The sequence below is a fragment of the Notothenia rossii genome (genome assembly GCF_949606895.1).
Source record: "Notothenia rossii genome assembly, chromosome: 5".
Taxonomy (NCBI): Eukaryota; Metazoa; Chordata; class Actinopteri; order Perciformes; family Nototheniidae; genus Notothenia; species Notothenia rossii.
In genome coordinates, this window is record NC_136903.1 from 53472515 (window position 1) to 53490219 (window position 17705).

General features: G+C 39.6%; 1 protein-coding gene across 1 annotated transcript in view; it reads left to right on the forward strand.

The window, feature by feature from the left end:
- Positions 1-217: 217 nt before the first annotated feature.
- Positions 218-17705, forward strand: part of raly (RALY heterogeneous nuclear ribonucleoprotein) — a 559745-nt gene continuing 542257 nt past the window's right edge. Inside the window, exon 1 of the mRNA XM_079680060.1 lies at positions 218-323. The gene's annotated coding sequence lies outside the window, so the exon portion shown is untranslated. The remainder of the gene's footprint in view (positions 324-17705) is intronic.

The following is a 17705-nucleotide window of genomic DNA, read 5'->3' on the forward strand; positions in this document are numbered from 1 at the left end:
ACTCTTCCCCTGATTACTAGCTGCTTGTCTAGTAAATTAATTGTTGGATGGCATGTCCCTTTAAGAGCCTGCTTGGCACTGTCAGTGCGCTTTTTCCGCCATATGCCAAATTACGAACGGAGCTCCCAGCAGCCACTCTGCTACACACGGCCTCCCCCTCCCTCCCCCCGCCTGCCAACGTGCAGTGGTTCGCTCCATTCTGCGCTCCGTTGTTTATCACCGCCCCCCCACCGGCAGGCGCGCAGACGGAGCTCCAGCCCGGTGACCACGCGCACACTCTCGTCCTCGCGACTCTTTCAGCGTTTTTGCCTCCTCGACCGGTGGTAGGTCAGTCCTCTCTTCTTCTTCTTCTTCTCTTTCTTTCTTTGTTGCTGCTTTGGTTTTTTCATTTTTCGCTCTGAATTCCAGCCGCTGCTTGGATTTCTCTCTGTGTCTCTTTGAGTCTTAACGGAGCTTTTCCCCGCTGCTTGTTGCTGGAAGGGAAGCATCTTCTGGCTTATTTTCTGTGTATTTTCAGTTCTTTATTTATTTTTTGCCGATCGCTTCTTTCTCTTTTCATTTTCTAAAAATGTATATTCTTCTTTCTGTTGATCTGACATCTTTTGATTTTCGTGTATAGTTCATTGTTCTGTTTACCTTCTTTATTCTCATTCTTGCGGTTTTAATTTTCCCTTTTTTTTTTTAAAAAGGCAAATGGGATTTACTTTTCTCTGAAACTTGAATGTTGCGCATGCAGCGTGCCTGAGGATGAGGATGGAGATCATTACGGACAGCTGATCTTCATTCAGGGAACTGTTTCTGTTGGGAACTGTTTCTGTTGGGACTGGTCCTGCCTGAACAGGGCTCTCAGTTGTGATCTCAGATGTGTTTTCGGTCAGTGTGGGTGAATGTGTCGTGTGTACACACGCAACACACACACACACACACGCACGCACGCACGCACGCACACACGCACACACACACACACACACACACACACAAACAAACATACCATGTATACATCACTTCAGGGGACATTACATTGACTTACATGCATTTCCTGGAGACTTATCCTAACCTTAACCATAACCAACACATGCCTAACCCTAACCCTTAACCTTACCCTTACCCTAATCCTAATCCTAAACCTAACCAAGTCTTCACCCTACAATTAATGATTCCCCTCATTGGGACCTCCAACACACACACACACACACACACACACACACACACACACACACACACACACACACACACACACACACACACACACACACACACACACACACACACACGTCTCTCTGTCGGTCCTCATGAAGCGGAGCAGGAGGACCTGACAGGTTGGGTTTGTCTCTCTGTCCTGTCTGCTTGCCTTCATGTGTGATATCAGCAGATATACACCTCTCTGCAGACAGGCAATATTTCTAAGACATGCTTTTCTCCCATGAGCTTAGTCAGAAATGTGTGTGTGGCATTAACAACTGAGATTCAGATACAAATCTGACTTATTGACCAAATTAAACATCCATGATCAATATTGGAGACTATACATGCGTTAAAGTCTGAATTATTCTTGGATGGATATCTGAGAAAGTCGGACAAAACTAATCAAATAAGAGTGTGAAATGTGACTGAATATCTCTAAACTGACAGAAAGGGAATCCTCAACCCACATGTTTATCAGATTTTGGCATTAGAACTAAGAATCAGATTCAAAAGGTTAATCAATCATCCAGATTGAATAAAAACGTGTATAAAGGAATGCTTTAAACTGATTCAGTACTATATTTTTAAAAGTTTCAGCTAAGAATGAGTGCAATCAGTTCAGAACCAATGTAACAAGGAATGCTTTAGATGGAGCAAGTATTATTTTAAAGTTTCAGCTGAGGAAAATCTGGTGCGTTTAAGTGCCATGGCAAAGTGTGGAGAAAACACTTCCTATGAATACAGAGTTGTTCTTAAAGTGGACCTATCATGCTATATTTGAATAGTAGGACCATACCTATATAAGGCATATTTATACTTTTTATTTTTCAAAATACCTAACAGATCATGCATTTTAGCCATTCCTCATTTCGCTCAATTTAACACTGTCTTTTCATGGGCTGATTCTGTGAGAACAGCACCATCTACAGGCCTAGCATATGTACTACAGCGTCTCCAGCGCTTTCGAACGGCAATGTCCGTGGCTGTCTCCTCCTGATTGGTGGAGTTGGCCCAATAGCCGTAGCGCCATTTCTGTGACGTCACAGAAGTGTTCAAATCTGGATCAGTCTGTATCAGATCAGTTGCAGCCCCTTTTTAAGAGATTTGGGTATGGAGGAAAATAGAGAGGGTTGTGTTTTCTGACACTTGGTGAGTTCCCTGGAACACCGGGGACACATATTCATGTATAAAAGACGTACAAAATTGCATTTTGCATGATAGGTCACCTTTAAGTGTGACATGACTTAGAGATTTTAATCAACAAACAAATTATTGGAGTCAAAGAATTGTGCTTAATGTTGGAAAATATAGGACCAAAGAACAGCAAGATGTGACTGTGAAATGTGACTGAATGTGTGACTGTGAAATGTGGAATATTCATTTTTAAAGGAATTCTTTGTATTGTGTATTACTCCTTTTCTAAGCTGCAGCTGAGTAAACACTGGTACGTGCTAGGAAAAAATATGGAGGATTGTTTGGGGGGGAATGAGGAGGAGAATGGAGCTGCTGGTGTTTGGACTCCACTCTGTGGAGGTGTTTCTGCTTTGTTATTGTCAAACAGCATGTATAGTGTACACAGGATGTAAAGGATTGTATTATGACTGTGTGTGGATCAAGAGAACTGTCTGCTATGATTGGAAGTCAAGAAAAATAAATCCTTTTTGAGAATGTGTTTTTAAAAATATGTATTTTACGGCTGACTGGGGTTTTCTGATTAATTATTTTTTCAATGCCATTATGAAATTGCATTGTCTAAATCTAAGTTTTACTTCACTTAAATGTGTATTTTGGATGTTTTCTTCCCACTTTTTTTTCTTCATTTGTGAAGAAAAATGCAAAAAACAATTTAAAATAACCTGCGGTGATGACATTTTAAGGAAGCAAAAATTGAGAGCACATGAATAACAGTGTTTTTGGTCCTTGTGTCCCGTCTTAAGTATTTTGAAACTGGCATTGACAACAGCGATAATGACACATGAATGCAGCACGTTGCTTGCAGAAAAACTGCAGAGTGACAACAATACAACCTGTCACATGGAGAAGTACAGCGCTGCTCACACACTGTTCCTTGTTCTACTGCGTGCACTGATAAAAAAAAGAGAACAAATATGAAAAGGATAAATAAATAATAACGTGCATTCAAACTTGGTTGTGTTAATTATTCAGCGCCTGTGTGCTGATAATGAATAGATGCTGCTGCACTTTGACTGCATGTGTAGAAGCACATTAGTGTTTGTGTGCGTATGTTTGTGTGTGTGTGCGTGTGTTTGTGTGCGTGCGCTTGTTGGTGTGTGTTTTGCTGCACACACAGGGGTCATAGAGGCAGTGTTGTTCAACACGTTGATTCTAACTTGTAGAAAATAGATTTTTATATTGATTTTTGTTGCATATTTATAGCTTTCTTCTAAGACTAACTATCTCTGTTGCATGATGGGAAAGATCATGAATATTAATTCAAGGCTGAATCTTTTCACGGTCTTAGGTTGTCATTATATATATATTTTGTAAATGATCCCAATCATTTTGATAACAACTTTAATGTGTTATGTTGACATCTTCTGTCTTGTAAGATTAATATAATAATTCATTCGTTCTTTGGGTATGTATTTCCTTATTTTAGTTATCATTTTGCCAACAGTAGGACATGTTTTCACTTAGTTCTTGTGCAGCAGCTCGTGTTTATTATACTAATTTTCAAGTTCAGATTTGTATTCTTGGTTTTCTATTAGATCATGTTTACATGATTTAATGTTCAAAAACACATTATCTTTCTCATACTTTCTCTCTAAATATAAGTACCTGTTTTACTTTCTGTCCGGCATTGCGAACGTGGACCACATTATTCATTTATTAAAGTTGAAGAAACCCCACACAGCTTAGTAAACAAATTGACATTTTGACGTTGTTTGATCATTTGACAGAAACACCCTAAAGTTGGAAACGTCTAATCCATTTGGGAAGTTATGGCATAAGGAAAAAATGCTGAAAATGCACCGTGATTAACATGATCCGTGTTTCTCCATCACATCATGTTTCCGACTGAATGCTGGGTCACACTAAATGTTGCAAGGCATCGTGGGACGGACTTATCTCCTTTCTTTCCATAAATGATGGTCAAGTGTTTCCTATTCTCAAGGAGATTAAAGGAATTGAATCAAGCATTTTCTGAAAACAGAATAGGCAGGCTACAGAATCCAAACTCAGAAGAACTCCAGAAAAGACGACTGCACACACACTTGTTTGCATAAAGTGTTCTGATTAGCGATTTGTCTAAATGTGGGCTCACAAATCATATATTTTACACATTTATTTGACATCTCACATCATGTAGAACAATGCATTAGAGTACAAATGAAATAAAAATATATAATTGTATAACACATTTTATTTGGGGAGGGGGAAGATATCTATTGGCCCTACCTGCCCCATGGAACCAGGCCTGTTTTTAAGTCTGACTTTGGCACTGCAACTTTAATAAATCCTAAGAAATGTGTTGACTCAGCTTAAAAACCTCAGGGTTGTCGTCCAAAGAGACAAAGAACCAGCTGACCCGATTTAGTTTCAAGTCAGTGTGGTCTATAGCTGTTTGTCTCCTCAAATGTCTCCTGAATTATAGTGTTTTGACCATGCAGACGTCCATGTGCAGCCCTAAATGTGGCAGTATGACAATCTGCTGTATGTACACATTTTAGTACATGAGGATCTCTAGACCTTTCCATGTGACACGTTCAACCTTCAGGTGCTTTCAGCTGGCCTGCCCTGCTGTGTGTATTAGTGTTTGTGGGGACAGGAGGTGTGTAATTGTCTCGCTGAAGGTCACAAAGATATACGACCATTGATTTCCTGAACGTTTACTCTGTAGCTCAGTTGGTCCTTCATTCAAAACAACTGCTTCTCCTCAAACCAAACACACTTTGCCTCACACTGTTTTACATCTTGGATACACACAGGTTGTGTTTCCTGCAAATGTGTCCTCATTTTATTGAAAGCGATGACCTGGTTTTCCAGCGTTTTCTCAGATTTTCAGAATAATACAGCTGCAGGGCGACTCCAGTTTTGGTTCAGCAGGTTTCTCTTTTAGTGCAGGTACTGTCGCTGCAAATCTTCCTCTCTCTGGTCCTGTAATAGAAACATGGCTTATAAAACTCTCGCAGTGCTTTTGTATGTTTTGGATTCGACATTCTTTCATCTTCCTCTTCTCTGGTAATTCCCTTGTTGAGCAACAATGCAGAATGAATAGAGAAGAAAACAGCAGGGAGGATCTGTTGAAGAAAGGAAAGAAACGTGTTGCATGTGTGTGTAGCTCTCATATTACCGACAACACTTATACAATGCTTTATGGTTGAACGTTAATGTGGAACCATAGTATACCAAGGTATACAATGCTAATGTGGGCATTGACTATTGTCAACAACCCCCCATGCAGAGGAGCTGAAGACCATTAACATTGGGTGGATGATTTGCTGAAGCTGCAACATAAACAGGGCTAAACGTACCTACACATTTTCTTCTGAGTTTTTGTTCATCAAAGGAGTCATATTATTCTCATTTTTTGGGTCGTATTAGTATTTAGAATTAGTAGCATTAGTATTTTGTATTATTGCATCTGTGCACCAACATGATTGTAAACTATGCTGTAACAACTTGAATTAGAAGCCATTTACACTGCTATTATATTGTGGAGCTGCAAGGGCTCTTGTTGTGGACATACCTCAGTAGAATGAAAATGATCGCACAAATCAAAACACGAGTTTCTCTAACGAGTTTAATTCGTTAGAGAAATGAACCAGTGGACTCAACTGTTACAACACAAATCATTTATAATATTAATAATTACATAATTGATATTGTTTAAATGAAAAGGCATTTATTGTTGAATAAAACAAATCCTTTCTGGTAATTAAGTAAAACTCACTTTTATAATCATTTTGATTTATGTGGAAAAAAAGTTGGAACAACTTAATTTCTATCAACTTAAAAGAATGTTTATGCTACAAATGATTGGTGAGGAAATCTTTGTTTCAACATGATTTCATTACAAGTTACTCTAACCCTAAATGATCAATGCTAATTGCTCATCTTTTTTTTGAGCCAAAGCTTTTGTTTTAGCCTCAATTCTGAAAATCGATCAGATTTATTTTTGTAATCATGTTGGTAAAAGTAACAACTATCTGTGTTGGTTTACGAGACCATGAGAATTGATGCCAAACTCTGTTCTTTAAATAGCTTTTTTCACAATTATAATTTAGATATGAAATGAAGAATAAATAAGGGATGCATGTTACAATATGCTTGAGATTGGATGAACTCACTTGATTAGCCTCAAAGAAAACTAAAACACACATATATTACATTCCAATACATGTACAAGAAACTCTTTCGCTTAATGAGGCTCTTTGAGTTTTTAATTATATGGAAACAAATTACAGCCTTTAAACACATATTCAGTGTCACAGCCATTTAATATGGAATAAATAAATTATCTATACTACTGTTTAGAACAGATTCATTAGGCTCAAGGCGCGGAGAGGCTGGAAAAGAGCCCCCATGGCATGACAAATGTAAATACAGGGTAAACTCATGATCTGGCCTACACACACCCATATATTATAATCTAAAACGAGCCAAGTTTTAATTGCTAACATTGCATAAATTAATCCCACAAAAGATAATCAGCCTGAAAGAACCAACATTATTAATAGAATAAAAAAACTCTACTGGAGAAAATGAATACCTGCAATAAATATTATCCCTGTGGTCTGACATGAGGTCATTGTTTGAGAGATATTAAACCTACAAGTAATTTCGAAGCTTTCACACATGCACTTAAATACATGCAATAGTCATAGATCTGTATTTTGCTGATGTTCCAGAAGCAGCCTTTCAGTCTGAGCACACAGAGCAGAATACAGACTGAACTCATGGCATTAATATAAATAGCATGGGCCTCAGTGAACCTGCTGACTGTCTTCACAAACCAGAAAATGAAAAACTTGGGGGACATTTTTTTATTTCTAGTTCCGCACTTTATCAAAATGATTCAAAGTGCTGTTAGAAAAGAAGCCGCCACAAATGAACAAATCAAACTCAAACTTTATTTCTACAGCACCTTTCATACACAGTGGTAACACAAAGTGCTTCACAAAAACACAGAGAATTCACAAATAGGAACAATAGTGTCTCCCCCTTCCCGGTTAATAATCAGTGTAACACATAGCTTTGTGAATAAAAAATAAAAATATATACATTTATATATGTGTATGCATACATACTGTATATACATACACAAACAAACACATACATAATGTACATACACACATGAGAAAGAATAAAAGAAGAACACAATACAATTCAGTTAAAAAAGGTGGGTCTTGATTTTTTATCTTAAAGTATGAGCGCTCTCTGCTGCCCTCAGGTCCTCTGGAGGCTGCCCCACAGTCAGAGGGCGTAATAACAAAAATATGTTACAAAGAAGTTTTTGTTTTTACTTTCACAAATAGCAAGTAGATACATTTTACTTAACTACAGTACATATTTTAAACATGGAATCACTCATTCAACAAAGCCAAAGAGAAGTAGCAAACTAAGACTGAATACAAAAAAGTGGAAAAATAGAAAATAATCTGTTCCACTGCGTACCAACAGCTGGAGCGGCCACAGCAACGAGAACATCCAGGGCTCATGATCCTGGCTCATGACAGGAACAACCAGAATCATATAGAAGAATGATTGATTATTGATGAAACTGCGCAATAGCAGCGTAAATTATAATGACAGCAGCACTGATGGAGGTTTTCTGTAACTATCTTTTCCATGAACCAGTCTTTAAACACTGCCAGAGCCCATACTGTGTTTGTCCGGATCTCGACACAAACTGATTAACCTAAATGCACGACCCAGAGACAAAGTCTTGAATGTAAAAAAATGTAATTTTAATTTCACAGATCAGGTCATCCCTCTTAACAGAGTAGATACTGGAAATAACAAAAAACACTCACAAGGAGGAAAAAACTAACAAAAAGAGAACTTAAGAAAAACTTAAGCCTACAAAATTAACAAAAGAAACAAAACCTGACATAAGTGAAAGCGATCCTTTCTGAGCTGAGGCGTGGCACGACCATTCGGAGAAACAAACAAGACAAACTGACACAGGACAGGGGAGAGACAGGACTATTTAAACATGAGGTGAGTGCGAACAGGTGGAAACAATCAGGGGCGGGGCAAACACTGACGATGGAGGGAAAAACACACAAGGGGAGGAATTAACAGAGCCTGAAATGAAAGACAAGAGGTAAGTACAAAATAAAACAGGAAATGACAGAAAAAATACATAAACAAAACTAACACATTTGACGAGACACAACAGTATTCCTGTTAGCGTTTACTTTATGTCTTCTTCTGCTGATTTCTCTGATGTCCAGCTCTCTTTATTTCAACCGCTTTCCTTCTCTTGGGCACTTTTTCTTTTCCTTACTGGGGACAGCTTAGCCATCATGAATCCAAAGTGTCCTGTTCTCCACAAATCTAAAAATGAATACTCAACAAGTGCTCCATGGTGTTTTCTGATGGAGGAAGCACATTTTGGTTGTCCACAGCTGACGTTAGATTTACCGGACTTGTTTCTGCGGATTGATATGACTCCAATGATCTTCCATAGCTAATAAGTTAGTGAAAAACAGCAGACCTCTGGAATGTCCCAATTGACCAATCAGGATTAAGCAGTGCTATAAATAAAGATATCGTGACACATTATTATTGTCTAAGTTGATAATTATGGTTTGTTGACTGACCAAGTGGAACATTATGTAACCGGGTGAGGAACTGACTGCTTGAATAATCAATGACTTTTACATGTTTGAGCTCATTAGCTTGAATCTTAATTTTAAACTACACTTTGTAAAAAAAGTACATTTTGCAAAGAAATCCCCCAGGATTAAGAAATATTCGTAACATTTGAAAACGCTGTTCTGAAGAACACTGATGTAACATTTAAAGGTGGATGTTTCCATGTAATCCAGAACACCCCATGTTCGCTGCTCCCTGTGTAAAATGCTGCTTACTTTTTGTTTGCTAACGCGTGTCTCGCGTGAAGTGCGCTGGTCGGCTGCGCACCGCGTCTCAGCTGCTCCGTCCGTCTTGTGTTTTGTTTGTTTGTTTGTTTTTGGGCTAATTATTGTCCAAACGTTGTTTTGTCTGCATGAAACATCATTTTTGAGAGACCATGCTTTTGATCCTGTGGATTACTTTTGCCTTCTGCGGACCATGTCTGGCCATTAGAGATGTTAAGATTCACCGATTCGCATCGGTGCACCGGCATAAACGTTCAAGATGCGAGTGCACCGGTTGAAAGAGTGCACATCGGCTACAGTTTGGGTTGAACCGGGTTGAACTCGCGATGCATCGATTGCGTAGCGTCTTTGCATCGGTAAAAAACCGATTCATTCATATAAAATCCCCTTATCTTGTCAACGCTCAGCAGAGACGATCTTTGATATTTGCTTCGCCACTACGGAGAACGAGAGTCTCAGTTATCAACACACACGGAAGTTGAGGAGAAAGAGAAACACAGCGCACCGAAAAATACCTACAAATCAAACTTTTGGCAACACTTCGGATTGTTCAAGAAAGACGGTGTGATAGTAATTTATGCTATATAGTTGACCGCAGGTCATGGAGAGTAATAAGGTATCCGTGGACCTTTGTATGAGGTATCTTTATTACTTAACAGGTCTAAAGCCATGATACATAGATCTGTCCTAGATGCGGACTTGCATACACACAGTATCACTCCGCAGCCGCACCCAATCAGTAACGTCCTGATGGTATATGTGCGCGGCACTATTACTACAGACGGTCAACATGAAAAATCACTCGCAAATTGTTAACGATGCCGAGCCGCTTTAAAGTACACAAGTAGTACGAGGAACTTAGCGACGCACATAAAGAGGCGACGTGGGGTCTGCGGCTGAAAAGATAAACCTGAAAGTGAGACATATGAGTTAAATCACTCAGTGAGGTGTTCTGTCAGAGAGAGGTGTTTAGCTTACAGCAGCCTGTGACGGCCAATAATAATTTAAATGTCTTCCTTACTGTAAGCAGTTATGAAATACCTGTTTGTGAAAGGTTATTTGTTTTCTTTATTGTTCAGATAGAAAACACTGCTTTCTGCTCACTGGTGAGTTAGCCTCTGAGTGTTAAGCACCTCAGGCTGGCAGCTGTATGGGCATTGCTCTATGGTGGCTGTTATTTGCACATTGTTAATCATGAGCAATGCATCCTTACATTGTTTAACTGTGAGGTGTTATACAATTGTACTCTGGAGAGCTTTTAAAGATAAAAAAAATAAACGGCATGATGGGATGTGAAGTACCAAATATGTAAAGCACTTTTTTGTTAATGTATGATTTGCTGCATATCAGGAATAAAACAAAAATCCTCTGTCGTACCATATTGAAGTATCATTATTTTTGCATCGTGTTGAATCGCATCGTATCGCCCCGAATCGCATAATGTTGAATCAAATCGTATCGAACTGTATCGCAACAGGGGTGAATCGTATCGTATCGCATCGCCTGGTGTTTCAAAGGTATCGTTAATGTATCGTATCGTGGCAACGTATGTACGTTGATACGTACGCTGATACAGCCGCGAGGCTATGCTGGAGCTACAATGCGATCGGCCTCCTATGAATACACCAAGCCACCTGTGTTCTTCGTTATTGGATGACATCCCTCCGGAGCTGCTTAGACACATCAGGAAAAGAGATGAGGAAGGCGTTCGGAATCGCCTACGGCGGAGATTCAGCCGGCCACCACTTCCATCCATCATTCTCACAAACCTGCGCTCATTGAGCAACAAAGTGGACACACTAAGGATATACACAAGGTACTGTCATGAATTTTGTGAGGCCTCTTTACTATGTTTCACGGAAAGTTGGCTACAATCTACGATGCCTGAATCTCGCTTTGAAGTACCCGGATTCACCCTTGTTCGAGCAGACAGGGATGCGAACTCGGGGAAAACCAGAGGAGGCGGTATTTGTGTGTATATTAATGATCTGTGGTGCCGATCATACTCAGTAAAATGTATGCCCAAAAGAAAATAAGGACTACAGACCAATAGCCCTCACCTCAGTGATTATGAAATCACTAGAAAGAATTCTGCTCCGATTTCTTATCAGTACAACACAAGACAAACTGGATCCATACCAATTTACCTATAAACAAGGGTGCGGCACGGAAGATGCTGTGGCTACTTTGGTTCACATCATCACTAAACATTTAGATAAACTCAACACCTATGCAAGAGCCCTCTTCCTAGACTTCTCATCAGCATTCAACACAATACAAGCAGACATCTTGGTGTCAAAAATGGTCAAAATGGAAGTACATCCATACCTTATTTACTGGTATGCTGCTTTCCTCACTAGTAGAGAGCAACTTGTGAAGGTTAACAAAACCCTATCATCTGCCATCACAACCAATGTAGGGCCCCCCCAGGGCTGTGTGAGTTCAGCTGTACTCTTTACTCTCTACACTGATGATTGTCGTACCAACACACCAAATCAAGTCATCCTTAAGTACTCTGATGACACTGCAATAATATCTCTGCTCAGTAACACAGACGACCCTGCGCTGCACCAACAGGCTGTAAATCAGGTGGTTGAGTGGAGTGATAACAATGCTCTTGAGATCAACACCAAGAAAACTGAGGAAATCATTTTTGGCTCACCATCTGACTCCCATAAAGTCCCCATTGTCATCCATACAGATGAAATCAAGCAGGGAGTTTCATACAAATACTTGCGTAATGATTGACCATCTGCTGTCATGGAAGGTTCACATTGAATATCTGTGCAAAAGGACAAAACAAATAATTTATTTTCTCCGCCGTCTTAGGTCTTTTGGGGCGAGCAGAGAAATTATTTTGTTGTTCTTTACGTCTGTGATCATGTCTAGTCTTCAGTACTGCAATACTACCTGGTACAAATGTTTGTCAGCAGCTTTAAAATCAAAACTGCTCCACCTGTTAAAAATCTGCTCAAAGATTGTTGGTCAACCCTGTCAGAGACTCTATGACTCAGCCTATCATAACAACCTAGTGAGGCTGTCCAACAACTTCATCTCTGACCCAAACCATGTTCTGAACACTGAATATGAACTGCTACCATCTAATCGGAGATACAGGGTCCCAAGATTCAATAAAGTCAGACTGAAGCACTACTTTGTGCATCAGTCAATCCTCACAGTAAATACAGAGCTAAATCCCAGATCAAATGCACGCTGAGGGCTCTTTGAGCATGTTTTCTCTCACTGATTGTGCTGTTATGTTAAATATTTGTTGTTTGTGTTTCATGTATTGTGTCTGGATATGTGTCTGTTGATGTTGAACATGGAGCTGCTGTGACGCAAGTCAAATTTCAGACTTGATCTGACAAATAAAGTAATATCGTATGGTATTATTCATCTCCTGAGTTTGATCTCCTGGTCTCAGAGCTCATGAATATGTGTTTTATGCAGCTTCTTGGCTGACTGGATATGTTCTGACTTTCTCCCCTCCGCTCACTGTCTTTCTCAGCATCTCTCCTCTCTCCTCTTTTCTGATATCTTTCCCGTTTTGCCAGAAGATTTCAACTAAACTCTCACTAATGCAATAGACCCTTGCTCTATCTTTGCTCCAACAATCACAGTGTGTGTGTGTGTGTGTGTGTGTGTGTGTGTGTGTGTGTGTGTGTGTGTGTGTGTGTGTGTGTGTGTGTGTGTGTGTGTGTGTGTGTGTGTTGGAGGTCCCAATGAGGGGAATCATTAATTGTAGGGTGAAGACTTGGTTAAAAACTCAGCCACATCCCTGATTCAGCAACAGATTGAAACCTCCCCCATTATCTCTCCATTATCTGTTTTCTTTCTTTCTCCTCTCTCATACCTCTCTTCCTCTGCACTGTGCGTCTTGTTTGTAATTAATTTCACCTGTTTCTATCAGTCCACTTTAAATGTGGGCTGGAGAACACGGAGTGCTCTACTGTGTCTTTGTTCAACTGATTCCAATGAGGAGTGACCAGATGCCGATTCATGCGGCCTCCTCCAGAAAAAGATCGGCAACCACCATCTTTTTTGGATGTCTTCAAGTTGATACGATGTCAACTTTTCAGAAAAGTGCTGGTGACATCACTGTAGGAGTTGTTGAGAAGCCATTTTTCTCAGATGGTAACAGTTAACACAGACCCAAAATAATGTTTATTTGAGCAGATCGGAGGAGCTGACAGATCGGAGCAGCTGATGAGTGTTGCACTTTTAATAATCATCTTCCTTGCTTAACAGCTTTCAGGCTGAGAGCTGAAGCTCATTTGAACGAAGTGGGAAAAAAGCATCAAACAATATCAAATAATATCAAACTGAAATATTCAAGGTGGTGAAGCTAGTCCGTCATAAAGGTGGTGATAAGTTGTTACGACAAGCTTTGTTTTCGCTAAGCCCAAATCAGTGGACGAGTTTAGTTTATTTTCAAACCTATAACCAAAGAAAATCCCTTCTGACTCTGAAAGCATTTTCCTGACATGGAGAGGCTACCATCCCGAGCTCATGCTTTGCTATTTTATTACACTATTTTATGTGTTTTTGTTTTTATGTCTAAACTAAGTATATTATATGTTGCATTGTTGGAGGAGCCTGGGACAGAGCTGAGCTGTTGTGCATATGGAAATAAAGCCTCAGAATCTTGAGAAAGAGAACGAGGAAGACCTGTTCCTTTTGCTGTTTTTTGTGCTTATTATATCCTGCTTTGATTATAGTAACCGTGTCATGAACCTCTAAGTAAAACCATGCTCAGTATACATTTGTGGTTTCTTTTGCATGGGACTAAACAGGACACTAGTCTTTTTGTTTGTATTATAGAAAGAATGAAAGCTTAAAAATGAAAGCTTAAAAATGAAAGCTTAAAGATGAAAGCGAGTTGTACAGAAAAGCATGTGAAGGCTGGGAGGAAGAAAAGGGAGATTACGGTACAGAAATGAGGGGGAACGCTGAGAAGTAAGGGGGGAATATACCAATTTAAAAAGGTGAAGGAAGGAAATGTAGATCTAAGGAAGGCAGGAAGGAGAGATGAAAAGAGGAAGTAATGATGAAGAAGATATGGTGGAAGAAGAAGAATAAGGAGATCAAGGAGAGGAACAGGGCACTGATGAAAAGCACAAGAGGAGAGAAGGTGTAAGAGGGGAGCTTGTAGAGATGTGAGTGTTTGTTTGCCGAGGTTGGTGTGTGTTCGTTTTCTGAAGTTAGTGCTTGTGCTGTGCGTTTGCTGAAGTTGGTGTGTGTGTGTGTGTGTGTGTGTGTGTGTGTGTGTGTGTGTGTGTGTGTGTGTGTGTGTGTGTGTGTGTGTGTGTGTGTGTGTGTGTGTGTGTGTGTGTGTGTGTGTGTGTGTGTGTGCGTGCTCATGTGTGCGTGTCTAATGACTGATAAAGCTAGGTTGGTGTTGAATTATAGATTCAGCCCGGGTGAAAAATAAGTCTTGAAAATGTTACTAAGCCATTCAAAGAAAAGTCAAACAACCTCCTACATGACCTGATAGAGGGATGAAAGGAGGAAGGGAGTGAGGAAGTAGAGGATAAGGAAACACAGAGAGGAGGGGAGTAGAAAAGGCAGGCCATTTTGGCTTGTCTTAAACCCAGGTAACTGAGGCTCAGTCTCCCAAAACGTTAGCAAAAACATTGAAAGTTGCTGCAAAAAAGAAAAACGTTACATTAAACCTGTATTTTATTTTAAATTGGACCCTAACTTCCCTATTGAACATTGAATTAAGCTATGTCTATGGGGTTCATGTATGTGTAAATCTGGCTCTGATAGCCAGTGCTTCTCATCCACTGACCTCACCGTAGGGCAGTAACCCACACGTTGTTGAGCAGTGTGGCAGTAACCCACACATTGTTGAGCAGTGTGGCAGTAACCCACACGTTGTCGAGCAGTGTGGCAGTAACCCACACGTTGTTGAGCAGTGTGGCAGTAACCCACACGTTGTTGAGCAGTGTGGCAGTAACCCACACATTGTTGAGCAGTGTGGCAGTAACCCACACATTGTTGAGCAGTGTGGCAGTAACCCACACGTTGTTGAGCAGTGTGGCAGTAACCCACACGTTGTTGAGCAGTTGCACTTTAATTACACATTTTAACCTCTTGAGGAAACTAGAGGGGAATACCAATAACATTAGGATTCATCCTGTTGGGCAACATGGAAGTCTGCAACAGTTTATGACAATCTGTTCAAAAGTTCTTGAAATATTCCAGTTTAACTTTGTTTTAGTGAATTACAATCTCTGAGGTATCTCTCCACCTCATGGGAAGAGAAGGAAGGAAGGAAAGAAGTTGGAAACGATGTTAACGAGTGTTTGAGGGAGCAGGTGTCAAATTAAGCATTCTGATTGGTTAGGCCCGTTTCCCAGCAGCAGAGCACATGTGTGTTCAGCTTCATGAACTTCTGCTGCTAAACCGATAAAAAGCTCATTGACCCTTCCTGCACACACACACACACACACACACACACGCACGCACGCACGCACGCACGCACGCACGCATACACACACACACACACACACACACACACACACACACACACACACACACACACACACACACCAGTTAATTATGTTCCACATGATTTAACACAGCCACAAATTACAATTAAAATAATATACAATTATAGAACAAAAAGGTCTTAAGTAATAACTATAATAAAGCAATGTATCCAAGCAAGGGCCGTAGGAAAAAAGTAGTAATAGTTGCATAGTGGTAGTTTAGAGAACATATACAACAAACACAAATGTAGAATAGGAAGCAAGGAAAACATCCTAAACAAGTATGTCAAATATGTGATTTAAAAAGGAAAAGCTGTGCAGTTCTTGTGAAGGAGGGCAGTTAACCCCAGGAAATGTTTTCTTTTGCTCTTCGTACTTTATTACAATTCAGTTTATTTTAATTTTATTTACGTTACTATGTATTTATATTTGCAGTTTATTTTCTACAGTACAAAGATACTTTTAGTACTTTACTACAGAACACATTTATTGAGCACCTTGGGCACAGAATAATTAGTTGAGGTTGATGCAGTTCTCATCCTATAGGTATATAGTATAATGTCAATACAAATACAACCAGACAATGGAATTACATAAAATTCAGCAATGTATCGGTACAATATACCTAAAGATACATGTAAAATATACAAAAATATGTTTTACATTTATAGATACAAAAATAAAACCGATCCCTAGTCAAAAATAATTCAAGAATGAATGAAAATCAAAACAAGGTATCCTCAGAAAGCCAACATTTGTTTCAACGTCATCATTGGTGAAATCAGCAACAGGTTTGCAGATAGATTTTCTTCATTAAATTAACCCTATTTTGGAGATAAATGTATTGACTTTTCAACATTTTTCCACACAGTAATGCCATGCCATACATGACTAATGCAGACATAAGAATGAACAAGTAGTTAAATGATGATCAGATTGTTCTGTTCTGCCATGAGTGACACCAGCCACCACCATCCTCCCGCCCACACAGTTTGATTGACAGTTGATCCCTGGGAAACGCAGTGCAGAAAGAAACTGGAGAAAACCAGCTTGTTCTGACCTTTAGCTCGTGCTAACTAACATTGGCTCATTATGGAAGGAGGGAGAGAGAGAGTTGTAAATGATGATAATTATCAGCCAGCCACATTATTTGCAGGTAATTCATTCCACTGCCTGTCTGTGGACTTTTCCACTTGGCTGCATTAGGGATGCACATTATTCCATGAAGCATTGGCCTGTCGATACCCTCAGCTCCTCTGCTGCCAAACACTTTGGCTCGCATTCCCTCCATCTATCATCCGTCTATTCGTCTCAGAACCAGGTCCTCACATGCAGCCTCACACAGAGTCAAGGAGGTCTGAATACTCGTCAGGTTAGTCAAACTCAGGTTGGGAAGTAACAGATTACCTGTAAAGGGATTACGTAATCAGGATACAGTAAAAGGTAACTGTATTCCTTTACAGTTACCTTCAAAAAGATGAAATCTGATTATAGTTACATTTATAAAAAATGGGGATTACTAGCAGGATTACAATGTTATTAAAAGACTATAGAGAGCATATAGTGTTTGTTGTAAAAGGATCAGATGTTATCTCTTCTCTGTACGCTGTACTGTTCTGTAGGCTAATACTTTAGGTGTGAATCTATACGCCTACTGCCTGAATCTGCTTTATGGTTTTCACTTTCTTTGCTTCATTTGTTCTATTTTTAATTCAGTAGGTGAACCTATATGTTCATAAAATAGTGTGTGTGTGATTTTAACTGTGCATGTGTATTAAACTAAAAGGGAGTTTTTTCAGCTCAGATTTTATTTCTGCTTTTTTAAACTGTAGTATGTGCTCATGTGTTTCAGTGTTGGTGTATAGGCTACTGCCTGAATATGCTGAAGGAAAGACAGGTTTTCTTATAAATAATTTCTAAACTATTAAAGGCGGCGGAAGTGACTTAAATAATTATC